The sequence below is a fragment of the Diplotaxodon limnothrissa genome, linkage group LG7 (assembly GCF_057381915.1).
Source record: "Diplotaxodon limnothrissa isolate DT_005_m linkage group LG7, D_limnothrissa_male_GT1.1, whole genome shotgun sequence".
NCBI lineage: Eukaryota > Metazoa > Chordata > Actinopteri > Cichliformes > Cichlidae > Diplotaxodon > Diplotaxodon limnothrissa.
The window spans coordinates 64296753-64309580 of NC_140602.1; positions in this window are offsets into that span (position 1 = coordinate 64296753).

Sequence of the window (12828 nt, forward strand, 5' to 3'; positions counted from 1 at the left end):
GTGTGAATATTTCTGTTAACTTTGACAAAATGGCAAAATAGTAAAAAGAAACTTATGGGAACAACAACAGGTTTAGTATTAACCAACCGGCCCATTTAACAGACACAGCAGCGATTACATTCCTGCACTCTATGATACTGGCTCATAGTGAACACTCTATTACAAGTTGGTCCAATACGAGCTTTGCTGCTATTGGGCCAATCGAAGTATGCTACAAAAGAGCATTGAAAATATTAGATAAGAAACCCTTTTCATATCACCATTGTCAACTTTGAGATGAAGTTATACATGGCTGAGGGACACACAAACATGTGATCGTGTTTAATTAATCATGCTTCATGTTGGACGTGAAAAAGAGTTAATGTATTACAAAAAGGGAAACATAGCATAATGTGTCAGTGCAATATCACCACAGTCAGAGCATGTGTAATACTGGGATATGTGCAATATAACTGATGTGTTTCCGTTATTATTATCTATATTGTCCTCTGTTGTCCACTCCTCTTGTCATTGTTTGGTCTAATATGATGTGTTCACTGTTTTTGTCTTTGTCACATGATCTGTAAATATTATCTCTGTATGTTTTTACTAACTTGTGTGTAACACCAACCTGCCAGAGGGTCTGCAGATGAAAACTAGCCCAAGTCTATAATCTGGCATATTTGCATTTGTGTAAAATGCTTATTAATATGTGCTGCCCCTCTTTCTAAAATAAATAAATAAATAAATATATTAAACTGATGAGAAGCTGTGTTCACCCCAGAAAGCTCCCAGAAATTTGGGCAAATGTCTGCTGTGAAATTTTTAGCCAAACCAAATTGCAGGTCAGTTTAAAGCCGAAAAGTAGTCCAAACTCTAAACCGTTCCTGAGATGCAGAAATGTTTTCACATAAAATTCATCGACTGTACTTCCAAACAAATTACACTTACAAATGCTTGTAACACAAACGATGAAAACAGTAACTGCAAAGTTGAGACCGAAAAGTGTTACAGTTAAAGTGATGAGGTGATAGCTGCCATTGGTGATTGTAACAAATGTAGGTTTTATTATAGCAGAGGTTCCGAAAGTGTCCCTAGAGCGGGCCAATAATAAGACCTGGGAATTGCACCACATGGGAACCATTGTCAGCTATAAATCATATCAGACAGATGCTTTAATTTCTTTCATTATTGAAAATTTGATCATTCTACTTAGGGTGCTGATCCAGAAACTGGTGCTTTCAAGTGCTTTCAGCACCTGAACCTCTTGCTTTAAGGAAAGTGTGACCATAACGCCTCTGTTGGCAGATACAAAGAAGAGCCTTCCTATGTATTTGCATGCTGATCGTAACTGTTTTCATAGAGAAACACCTTATAAAAAGCCTTATAATTTAACTTATACCTTTGATTCTTACAAGTGTGGTGTGTATTTGACCTCTGACCTATCTATTTGACTTCTCATCTAGACTATAGTGAGGGTCTAAAAGATCCTAATGTTATTTAGAGCTATATGTTCCTTACTGCCATTGTTTGTTTTGGCAACATTTGGGAGATTATATACCAACATATGTGGATTCTACATATCACAATATAGTTTGCATACAAATATCCTGTCATCCTGTATCAATGTGAGTGATGTGATTTTGAATAGAATGACAAGCACACGTGTTCAGTCTAGGCTGAAAATGTAGACATTTGTGTGACAATGAAACATGCAATATTCACAATATAATCTTTTAGATAATTTTATTAAATTAATAAAATTAATAAAAACATATCTTATTGGGCACTTTAAATTAATAAACTCAATTTACAGTGCCCAATAAGATAAGTTATGTATTAGTTGACAAAAAAGAAAACCCCAATAATCTGACATTTCCCTCTGAGCAAGCACTCGGCGACAGTGGGGAGGAAAAACTTTCTTTTAAAAGCAAGAAACCTCCGGCAGAACCAGGCTCAGTGAGGGACGGCCATCTGCCTCGGCCGGTCCTGGAGTTTTTAAAATGACTTGTTAGCCAATTAAAAAAGTTACTTTGATGTCAACTAATACACTTAAACTGTCTGTCATGGTCCTGGGCCATGTTGGCCCAGTATTCTTAGTTTTCATGTATTTTTGTATTTTATTCCTTATTTAGGCAATGCTTCCTGGGTTGCTCTGTTACGTTGTTCCTTATGTGTTTTCCCCTTGTGACTCTTACCCCCGGGCTGCCCCTCTGTGTATCTGTGAGCCCTCGTCTCTCCTTGTGTTTTATTCCATGTTTTCCCCAGCCTGTTATGTCTGTGTTCTCCCCGTGCTCTCTCTCCTCCTGTCTGAACCTCTGTGTACTTCCTGTTTTACTTTGACAGTCTCCCGTCAGTGTTGCATTTACTCCTGCCGTGTCTTGTTATGGTTATCAGTGTCACATGTGTTCCCCGTGTGTTCCCACTTACCTCGTTAACCCTCTGTGTATTTATGTCTGCGTCTCCCTCAGTTCGGTGTCGCGTTCTCCCTCATTCATGGCTGTGTGTTTCTCCGTGCAATATGTTATAGTTTCCAGTTTAGTTTGTATGGTTTTTCTGTCCAGCAATAAAGCTGTGTTTTGAGTTCAATCCTGCCTCCGTGAGCTTGCGTTTGGGTCCTCATCCTGTCTGCACACAGCCGCAACCATGACACTGTCCTAATAATTTTAAACAAATATTTACAGGCAATCCTGATGGATTGCTTACAGAACATTCATTTTGTTTTGTTTGTGTGCGAACTCCGTATACCTCGACCCACATAGGTTTTAAACATAGGTCTGAATAATTTAATGTGAACACCGGCTTCTGCCTTGAATGTTTTCCACTCGTGAATAATCTCTCTTACTGTAGAATGATGGACTTTAAGTTTTTTGGAATGGTCTTATAACCCTCCCCAGATTGATGTGTAGCAGCATTTGCTTCTTCAAGGCCATCGCTGATGTCTTTCTTCTTTTGAGTTTTGTTAACAAACATAAAGCTTCAGACCAGCAAACTGGAAAACCTTCTGATTTTATTGACATGTTCATTTGCATTAAATTATTAGCAGCAAATGACTGCTTCTTACCCTTTTAACTCCAATGGAAACAGTAAGAGTGTAGTTTTTCACATACTGCTTCTGCATTTTGGCTCACCTTTTGCTAAATAAACATAGATGTAGTGCAATATGTGATGATCTGAGGCTGTGTTTACTCAGTTTAAAACCAGATCACTGATACTAACTCCTGAGCTGACTGTAAGTTAACATGCGCCACAAATAAGGGTCATATTTGGATTTAAAACAATCAAGAAGAAGCTACCACTGAATGCTACTTTCCCCTGCGTGACACTGGAATCAGTAACACATACTAAATAAAAGAAAAGTGAAAGTTACTCCCTCAAATTGAACCCTCCATACCCTGTAGGAAACTCACTTCCTTGGAAAATGGCAGTAATTAATTAACAATATGTGTATCAGTAGTGCTAAAAAGCTATTATATCAAAAAGTAAAGGGAAAACAGTCTGATGAGCTGAAACTGAAACAAAATGAAGCCTATCATTAGGAATGCTGACTTGTTGTAATGTCTGTTTGCTTTTTGCAGCTTCAGTTCTTTTTTCAGTCAGTAGGTGGCAGCAAACTACAAACAATGGTTGCAATTTACACTCATCTGTTTTCATTAGAGGTAGAACCCAGAAGCACATCCACGTTTACGTCTACTGCTTGGTGCTACACAAAAACAGGCTGAACAGACTGAAAATTACTTGTATTTGGATAAATCCAAATCAGACGTCAGTGAAGCTCCATAACCACTTCTGCTTTTTAGTTTTCTCAGAAATGGATTAAGCCTACACCCAAACCTACAGATGTGTTCACTGACTTTTTCTCTTAGTCTGGAAATAGACTTAATCCACCCATTACTCAACTGAATTGATTATCATGACCCTCACTAATAGCCACTTAATAAGTTAAGAGTGATGTGCAAAACCCATTAGCCAGAGTAGTATAAATATTTAAACTTTTAGCAAATCCAGCAGGTTAATTAAGTGATTTCACATCATATTTTCAAACAGCTTGTCCATTATCAGTCAAACAGACAAATTCAGACAAAAGCACTACTGTCAGTGACTCAAACTTTAACTCTCAATCTGGGGCAGACAACACTTGGATTGTATGCCAGATTTACACAAATCCTCAAGTTAAAAGAAGACAGATTATGTTCTCAGATAAAGCAAGCAAAGAGGGCGAAGCAGCGAAAGTACCTGCACAATACATCCACATAAATCATAATGGAATTTCTTTTTTAGAACGCAGGAACATCAGGGGAGTAAACATCTGTTTCAATGTCTAATCACAGATTGTGCTTTCTGTTGTAAACGTTTTTAGTAAGGCATAATTAACAAAAAGGCTAGAGAGATGAAAGGATGCCAAGCTGATATCAGGCCTCAGTCACATGCATTGTTTCTTAAATTCTGAAATTAAGTGGCCAAAACTGCTGATGATGCAGCCCATCAGCTTTCATTGGCATTACATGATTTACAAAAATGGCTGAATGACTCGTGCCTTAATGTAAAAAAGACTGTATCCTTGTTTTTTAGTAAACCTAAAACAACTGTGGCTGCAGTAAAAGTTTTCTTGGGTGCACAAGAACTAGTTAATGTTGAGGAATTTAAGTATTTGGGAATGCTACTAGACTATAAATGATCCTTTAAAAAACACATTGAAAAAGTAGTGAAAACCGTAAATGTTAATATACAGAACTCTAGACATATCCGCACATCATTAAAGGGACCACAATAGCCTTATGATCCACTCAGACGTGTTACATTCAGATGGTTTCAGCCTAAAAAGAAACAATGACATTGATCAACCACAAGTGGGAGGTAGAGTTCCTCCAATGTCCACACATTGAACGCAGAGATACCAACAAACACAAACGCACACTTTCAAAATGTTACTTGGCCTTGACCTTCCTGAAACTCATGAAGCATCTGTCACTTTTACAAAGTGACTTATTTGTTTCCAAGAAAAGACTGAGGAGATAAATCTGATAAAATGCTGACTAAAAGGTGAAAAACTGACAGAAAGAGCCAAGATCAATGTGCTTCTGTTTAGCCCAGTGGAAGCTAAAAATGCAAAAGGTTATCTTGAGGACATTATTCGCTTTAAAAACAACAAGCCCCATCTGAAATGTTAGCTTTGGAAAATGCTCACACTGAGACAGAGGGCACAAGCTATCTTGGAATTAATTTCCTTATAGGAAAAAGATCCACTGACAGTGGCTCAGAGCATTTTTTTATTTATTATTTTTTTAATCTTTACAGTGTCTTAAAGAGATACATGTTCCAAAGTAGCTGACAACAAAGAGGGAATTCAGGTGTTCGTGGACAGCGTCACTGCATCACATCCCTCTACTGAAACTCCCGCTCTCAGCAAAGAATGTAATATTCTTTAATAGTATCTATAAATATTAAATATTCTTTATTTATTTATAGACAACATGAGTATTTTTCCAGTTATTCCATAAGTTGCACAATTTGCATAAGTTTATGCAAATTGTGTGTGCAATTGCAGAAAGTCAAAGACACCAAATACCTCTTAACGTATTATTTCTTTATGTATTGAAATGTATTTGTATGCTTCTAAATGAAAGGAATTTGATCTATTTTCATTTTATTTTCAGTGAACTTCTTGCTGTACATGTAACTGGTGCAAAGGGTTGTGGATCAGATAGCCTGGACAGGAAAGCTGGTTTGCATGCTTGAAAAATTAAATGGGAACCACCAGGAAAGCCAAATGAAACAAGTTGCACACTTATGGCTGGTTCCATAGACTCCCATGATAAAATGGTTCAGCTATAAAAACAACATGTTCAGAAAACAGTTTTAGATCCGTGTGGATTTTGTTTTTATGCTTAAAGTTGGGGATGTGGCTTACTTTGATTGGCAGATGTCCTCCCAAAGACCGTTGAAGCTGCTAGCTATCTGCGAAACATGATCTCGGTTAATCTGAGTGACTGAACAGCCTCTCTCCACAGTGTTTGTGTTGCTGGTGCCTTTAGGTGCATTTTAATGGCATGCTGTGAGGTCCAGCCTGTCCAAGAAGTTTGTGCTCCACCTTTGGTGAGTCGCCACTAAAAAGCAGCTGAGGGTTGCACATAACGCCCATTATTACTTCACTTTGCTGAAGTTTGTCAGAGCTGCTTGGTGATTAGGGGTTTTGACTTCTACCTGTTATTATTTTTTTAGTCTGTGACTGTGCTTTTTGGGTTGTATTGCTTAAACTTTTACACTTTAATGATTAACCCTGGAGAAACCATGGGGTCAAATTTGACCCCATGGTTTCCCTAGAAAACCAATGGGGTCGGCTCTGACCCCATGGGTTCTCCAGGGTTAAATCAAGTGAGGTGATTTTTAATATGTGGATTTAGGTGCTAAATCCAGGGTGCTAAAAAATATTCTCAATCAGATGTATTGTCTTGTGTTACATTCATACACAGCAATCGATACACCTTGATAACCAAGCTAGCAAGCAATAGCTGAAATCTTAAAACCCCTTCTTCTGGTCTAAATATGGCCATTTCGCTAATATAATGGCTGTGAGTCCAGACTAACTTGTGATGTTATGGTGGCTACATTATTCTTCTATATACAGTCTATGTGCAAAAAACAACAACTTGATTATTTTTTTGAGTAATACACATACCAACTTTAACATTTCTCTTCAGTTTATAAAGAAATATATATAAAACAAAAATAATGCATTTCACCAGCTTTAAAGACAAAAATCTCAAAATTTTGACCCTCTTAGTCAGCCTAGACTGCAGTCCATTTCTTGTTTACACCATTTCTTGAAACGACTTTGTTGTTCACTTGGCTTCACTGGAGAGGATAACCAAGCTGGAAGTGATTTTACTCCTCTGGACGACCACTGCCAGAAACTGTCAAAAGCTTTAGCTCAGTCTGAGCTGGAGGAACATCATCTTCTTCCTGTTTTGTGCCATGAAGCAATAAAACAGATTCCCCTTTAAATCCTACCCAGAGGCACAAAATGTAAAAGACAGAGTAGATCTGCTGGTAGAATCTGACAAACATCACTTCATGAAGTCATTATTAATGTAGAAATGAACACGCTAAAATTCACCAGCGTGCAAAACAATAAGACAAGTAGCAACGGCGTGATAAGTGACTGTTTTTCTCCTGTTTATTCAGCACTTACGCTGCACTTTTTGATATTCATCTCTCCTGTGCCTGCAGCTTTGCTGTACTCATGTCAGGATTTTTATCCTCCTGAAGCAACTTGAATCTCTGACAGTAAGTGAAGGAGTGCAGCCTCTTGAGAAACAAACTGCACTGAGTACTTCCAGTACTGTGTGCATGCACGCATGTGTGTGCGTCTGTGTGCATGTACACGTGTGCTTTTCAGGGCTGTGCTGAGCCGTACCAGGACCTAAACAGTCACGGTATCGTCTCTGCTTCTTTGCTTCCACAAAATACGGAGCAACATGACCGCAGAGGATGCTATTTGTCCTATTTTTCCTCTTACTCCTGCTTTCTTTCTTCTTTCTGTTTCTTTCACAACATTGCTGCTTCTTTTTCCTTCAGCTCCAGAATAAGCGCTGCTCTCCGCTCTTATCTTCAGACACGAAATATGATTTAAAAACAATTTTCTTAAGTGAGAAAGACCCACGGGGCCGAGAATAAGACAATCAGTGCACTGTCAGCACCATGACTGGATTAACTCAAAAGAGGGCAAAAGTTTACTTTCTCAACACTTTATCACAAGCAGGGTCCTCATGTATGCACCCGATGTTTTAAATGAGATCAATGGTATGCTATTTAGGACAAACAGAAGAAGTCATAATTTTAAAGTGAGATTCAAATTGGATTTGCAAAATGCTCAAATATTCTCGTGCGCTTGGCAATAAAGTTCTGAAATATTTTATGTTTTTTTTTCTGGAAAGAAAAAGAAGGGGGGGGGGGGGGGGAGAGATATTTATGTAATATGCAAATGGGTCTGGGACAGTCATGGTAACAAGAAAGTACACCCTCTGTCAATTCTAAAGTTTTACATATCAGGACCTAATAAAAGATTATCTTGTCCTTACCAGCTCTGAAAATTAGGTAAATAATTTGGTGCACAGAGAAGTTCATGTTCAACTCAATAACTGCGAGGTATCCAGGTCCTGTGTCTTCAAAACAAGCCCAAATCATCACCACTCCACCACTGTGCCTGACACTCGGTATGAGGTGTTTGTGCTGATATGCTGTGTTTGGTTTTTTTTTTCAAATATGCCGCTGTGCATTATAGCCAGACATCTCCACTTTGGTTTCATCTGTCTGTTTGTTCAGATGAAAGTTTGCAAACCTAAGCTGTGTTATTTTTAGGGAAGATGCTTTCTCCTTGCAACCCTACCAAATAAGCCATACTTGTTCAGTTTTCTTCTAATTGTGCTTTTATGAACTTTAACCGTTGCTAACTGAGGTTTGTAGAGTCTGAGATGTAGCTCCTGGTTTTTTTGGGGGGGGTTAAGTTTTTCTGAGTATTGGACGGTCTGACCTTGGGGTGAATTTGCTAGAACAGCCACTCTTAGGAAGACTGTGGCATTATGTTGATACACAGCTGAAAGCTCTGGTTTTATAGAGGCGCTCACACTTGCTGATGCAAGCGCCTCTATAAACATGCACATGGCTGCTACTCAGCCTTTTAATTCCTAAAAGGAATTAAAAGTAGTAAGTGTGTACTTAGTTTTCCACACACTGCATCTGCGTTTTGGCTTAATATTTTTAAAATAATGATACACAGTAATATGTCATGTTTTGTAGTCAATCTGACGTTGTATTGTACCTAATCTTCCTGCTAAGGACCAGATGTCCTGACACATAAAACCTCATAACCTTATTCAAGAGGGTGAATTGCTTATTTGGAAACTAAATGGAACTTTGCTATCATCAAAGTTATTATTTCCACTTGTGTTTTTGCTGATATTAAAGGGCAAAACATTTCATGAGATCAGGGTATTTCTACTAATGTGTAAGATCACTTGTCCATAACACCTTTAACCTTTGTATCCTCCAGTATGTGATGTTTTTCTAAACAATGCTGATTTAAGCCATAGACTGTATATAAAAGATGGATGTAGCTACTGTGATGTTTAAAAATATATAAAAGAAGAAAAGAAGAACTACCACATTTGAATAAAAGGGCAGAGTTTGCAGTGTTACCAGCTAATACTAATGGTAGATCTGGTGACGTCCCATTTACACCCTGTGCAGAAGAAATCAGCTACAGAGACGTCGGCTGCATTTTGTTCTCATTGTCACTCATTGGCCAAGAACTTGGGACAGACAAGCTGCTAGCCAATGAGTGTTCCCTGGAAAATCATCCTTTATAAAATGTAGAATGACCAAAATGTAAAAAGTAGATTTAATGTTTTATTCATTAAGATCTGAGACAACAAACTCATCAGGAGAATGTCTACAAAAGTCTGCAACCAGGAAGATCCGTGTTTGACTCACTTTTCAGTGAATCAAAAACATCCATCTTTTATACGTTTTCTATGTTTTCTTGAAGCCTGATGTGGTCATTGCAGGGACTACAGTTGTCCAAAAGGACGAAGAGACTCGTTGTGCCATGACTAATGCTGTAACGCAAAACATTTACATCTCCACAATACAGCACCTAAATAGCTTGGACTAATACAACTTCTAGATTAAAATATCTGACTCTTTGATTACTCTGGATATATAGAAAACAAATAGTTTATCTTTTTTCTTTTTCAGTTAAAAGCATCAGTCTGCGGCAGCTCTACAGGCGGTGGCAGTCAGAGAGCAGTGAAATTAAACTAGAACAGTTTTTGCACCCTAAAATCAAAACTAGCATAAAAAACTGGTTGACTTGACCTCAGAAGCAACTCATTGCTTGACACTGAGCAGAACATTAGCTCAAACTGAGTAAAGACGTGTTTGCCATTAAGGAGCTAAAATGTAAAGCGCTTTACGTTTGAGAAGCACCGCGAGGCATGTTTTTCTTCTCCACCACTAATGGGCCCAATCCCTGTTTTTTGCTAGGACATTTAGATATAGCATCGAATGTGGCTACTGCAAGTGGACACAAGTTGTTACACTGACCAGCTTTGTTACTTCAAAGGGCCTTAGCGGCATGAACGAACACACACACTCACACACACACACACACACACACACACACACACACACACACACACACACACGCAGTAAGGGTAGAAGGAGAGATGTAGGTCTCGTCCGACAGCTGAGATATAGCACAAGAGCCCTGGGGAGTTTCAGGGGATTTCCACCGAGGGAATCGGACACGTTGTCTGATTTACTCTAACACTTTGGCTAAACTTATGATAAAAGTTCACAAAGGAAGCAGCATTACTCTGTCATTATCCGTCTCTACACTCATCTGTCTGCTTTTTCCTCCATGTTGTTGTTTTTTTCATGTGACTGTTGAGGACTGTCGTCTTTCTTAAATAATAATAAATAATAATAATAATAATACCAAAAAAAAAAAGAACAAAAGAATGTCTTTTGACCTAAAAGTGAAGCTAATGGTGCACGAGGAAGAATGAGAGGAGTGGAAGCAAAGCAGCAGGAGAGAGGGGCTGAAAGAAAACACGTTCATTTTTATCTGGCTGCTTCTTCTTTTTTTCACTGAGAGTCAAGGAATGCAACCAGGAATCTGGTGAGAGATAAAGAAAGGAAGGTGGATGGTACTGTACTGTACTGTGTGTGTGTTTTCTTATTGTGCAAGTCTGCGTCAGCTGGAGCGCGTACACTCCATAATGTTTCATTCATTAAATTTTAAGTTAAAAAGTGTTGTTTTAGCCACAAACAGGGCAGGATGTATGTAGGGAAGAAGAAACAGGTCTCTTGTGTGCTCTGGGAGGAAACCCCGGTCAAGGTCAGCTAATGTATAGTCTTAGATTTTGCACATATTTCACTTTAAGTCTTTTGGGTCTTTCTACAACTTATTTTCTGTTATCTAATGTTTTAAAAAAAGACTTGTAGATTATTCTCTGTGAGATAATACCACAGCAGAAACTGGACACAAAATGACAAAAAACAACCACAGAGGCCAAATCTTACTGTATCAAAACAGTCACAAGACATTTAAACAGAGAGAAATTTTCAATCTCACACTTTGAGTACAAAATGTTTCACTGACATTTTCTGTTTTATGACTCCAATATTAATACACTTCAAAGAAAAGAAAGAAAAATATAAACAGTTTCTCGATTCATCCAAAGAGAAGTCTAATATATATCAGTTAATTTACATCTTTCCCCCTATGAAAACAGTTCAGTTCCCATGATGAAGAAGTATTATTTACATCTTGACCATAATGTCTCGGCCACAGAGCCAGTGTGACCCGGCAGACATATTTTAAAGCTTGCAGTGCTGAAAACACTGCCAAAGTCCAGCAATATTTACACACCACAGGGACAAGAGACAACTGAGCTCCAAGGAAAAAAAGTCACATTAATCAACAACAACAACAACAAAAAAGTTCAGCTTTTTAAATACAGCCGTAAAGTCATGTTTGTGGCAACGAGATATTTTATGCAGACCAGACAAAACACCAAAAGCTTTCACAGAGCGAGTGCTGCAAAGATGCAAGTTATTCTCTTGATTTGATTCTTTCAGATTAAAAGCAGCTTATTGTTAAAAGGACGACAAAAAAATCTCTCTCTCTGCTTTTAATCCGTCCAGTGAAAGCAGGTTTTATATGCAAAATGGTAACATGTGCGCCTTCTTAAAGTAGTTTTGCAAAAGAAATATTTACAACAGCTGAAAAGGTGCTAAGCTGTAGGTTTGTAGGCCGCTGACTATAACCTTTGACCTCACTCTGCAGCATTGAACAGTTAAGATCTGGCGTCCTCTGGAACACATCCTGGGCATGGAAATGTAAAATGAAAGATTTGCATACATTTTTAGAACATTTACACCCAATGTTTGCCTGAAATTATATTTTATGCAGGTGGAAACACGTTTTACTTTCAAGCAAAACTATCAGGTGAAGCTTTTTGTTTTTGTTATCTCCTCTTGGTTCTCCTGAAACATGGGTACAGAGAATCTATATAAAACTGATTATGTATGTTATTTACTGTCAACAAATCCCATAAAAAACCCCATCATCTGGGGAAGCAGGCTGCACTCAGACATTACTCCTCTGCGTCACAATAATTAGGCTACAATAATTAAACATACCAGCATTGCACTGACTAGCATGCGCCATAATTAGCGCCCGTTTGGAGAGAGTGCAACACGGGTTATTTTTTTATGGCTACAGTTTACGAACGTCCCCTAAAGGCGTCACAGCCATGAAGTTACTGAGAACAGCTACAAGGATACACTCGCTGAAGGTGTGTGTGTGTGTGTGTGTGTGTGTGTGTGTGTGTGTGTGTGTGTGTGTGTGTGTGTGTGTGTGTGTGTGTGAGTGTGGCAGGTTGGAGCTCCTCCTCCAAACACAGAAGTCATCTGTGACTGGAAACCATAGAAAATAGAGCTATCTTTGTGAGAAGCATTTTAAGACCAACAGTGTGATGAAGGATTTTTATTTTTTTGCACCGTTCACACTTTTTCTGAGTCCGAGTTTTAAAGGTATAGTTAGAATTAGGGCAAGGGTTTGGTACTTGACTGTGAAGGCTGGAGGTAAAAGGGCTTTGGATTAGATTTATGTTAGCCATGTATATGTGGCCCTCCTCTTTAGACACCGAGTGCAGCAGGCAGCAACTTTTAGCTAATATATGAGGCTGAAACATCCAAGCAACCTCAAACGTGACACTGCAAATTATCACAGAAAGCAGCTGTCAAGCTATGCGTAGATCGACATACAGAGATTTCTTCATT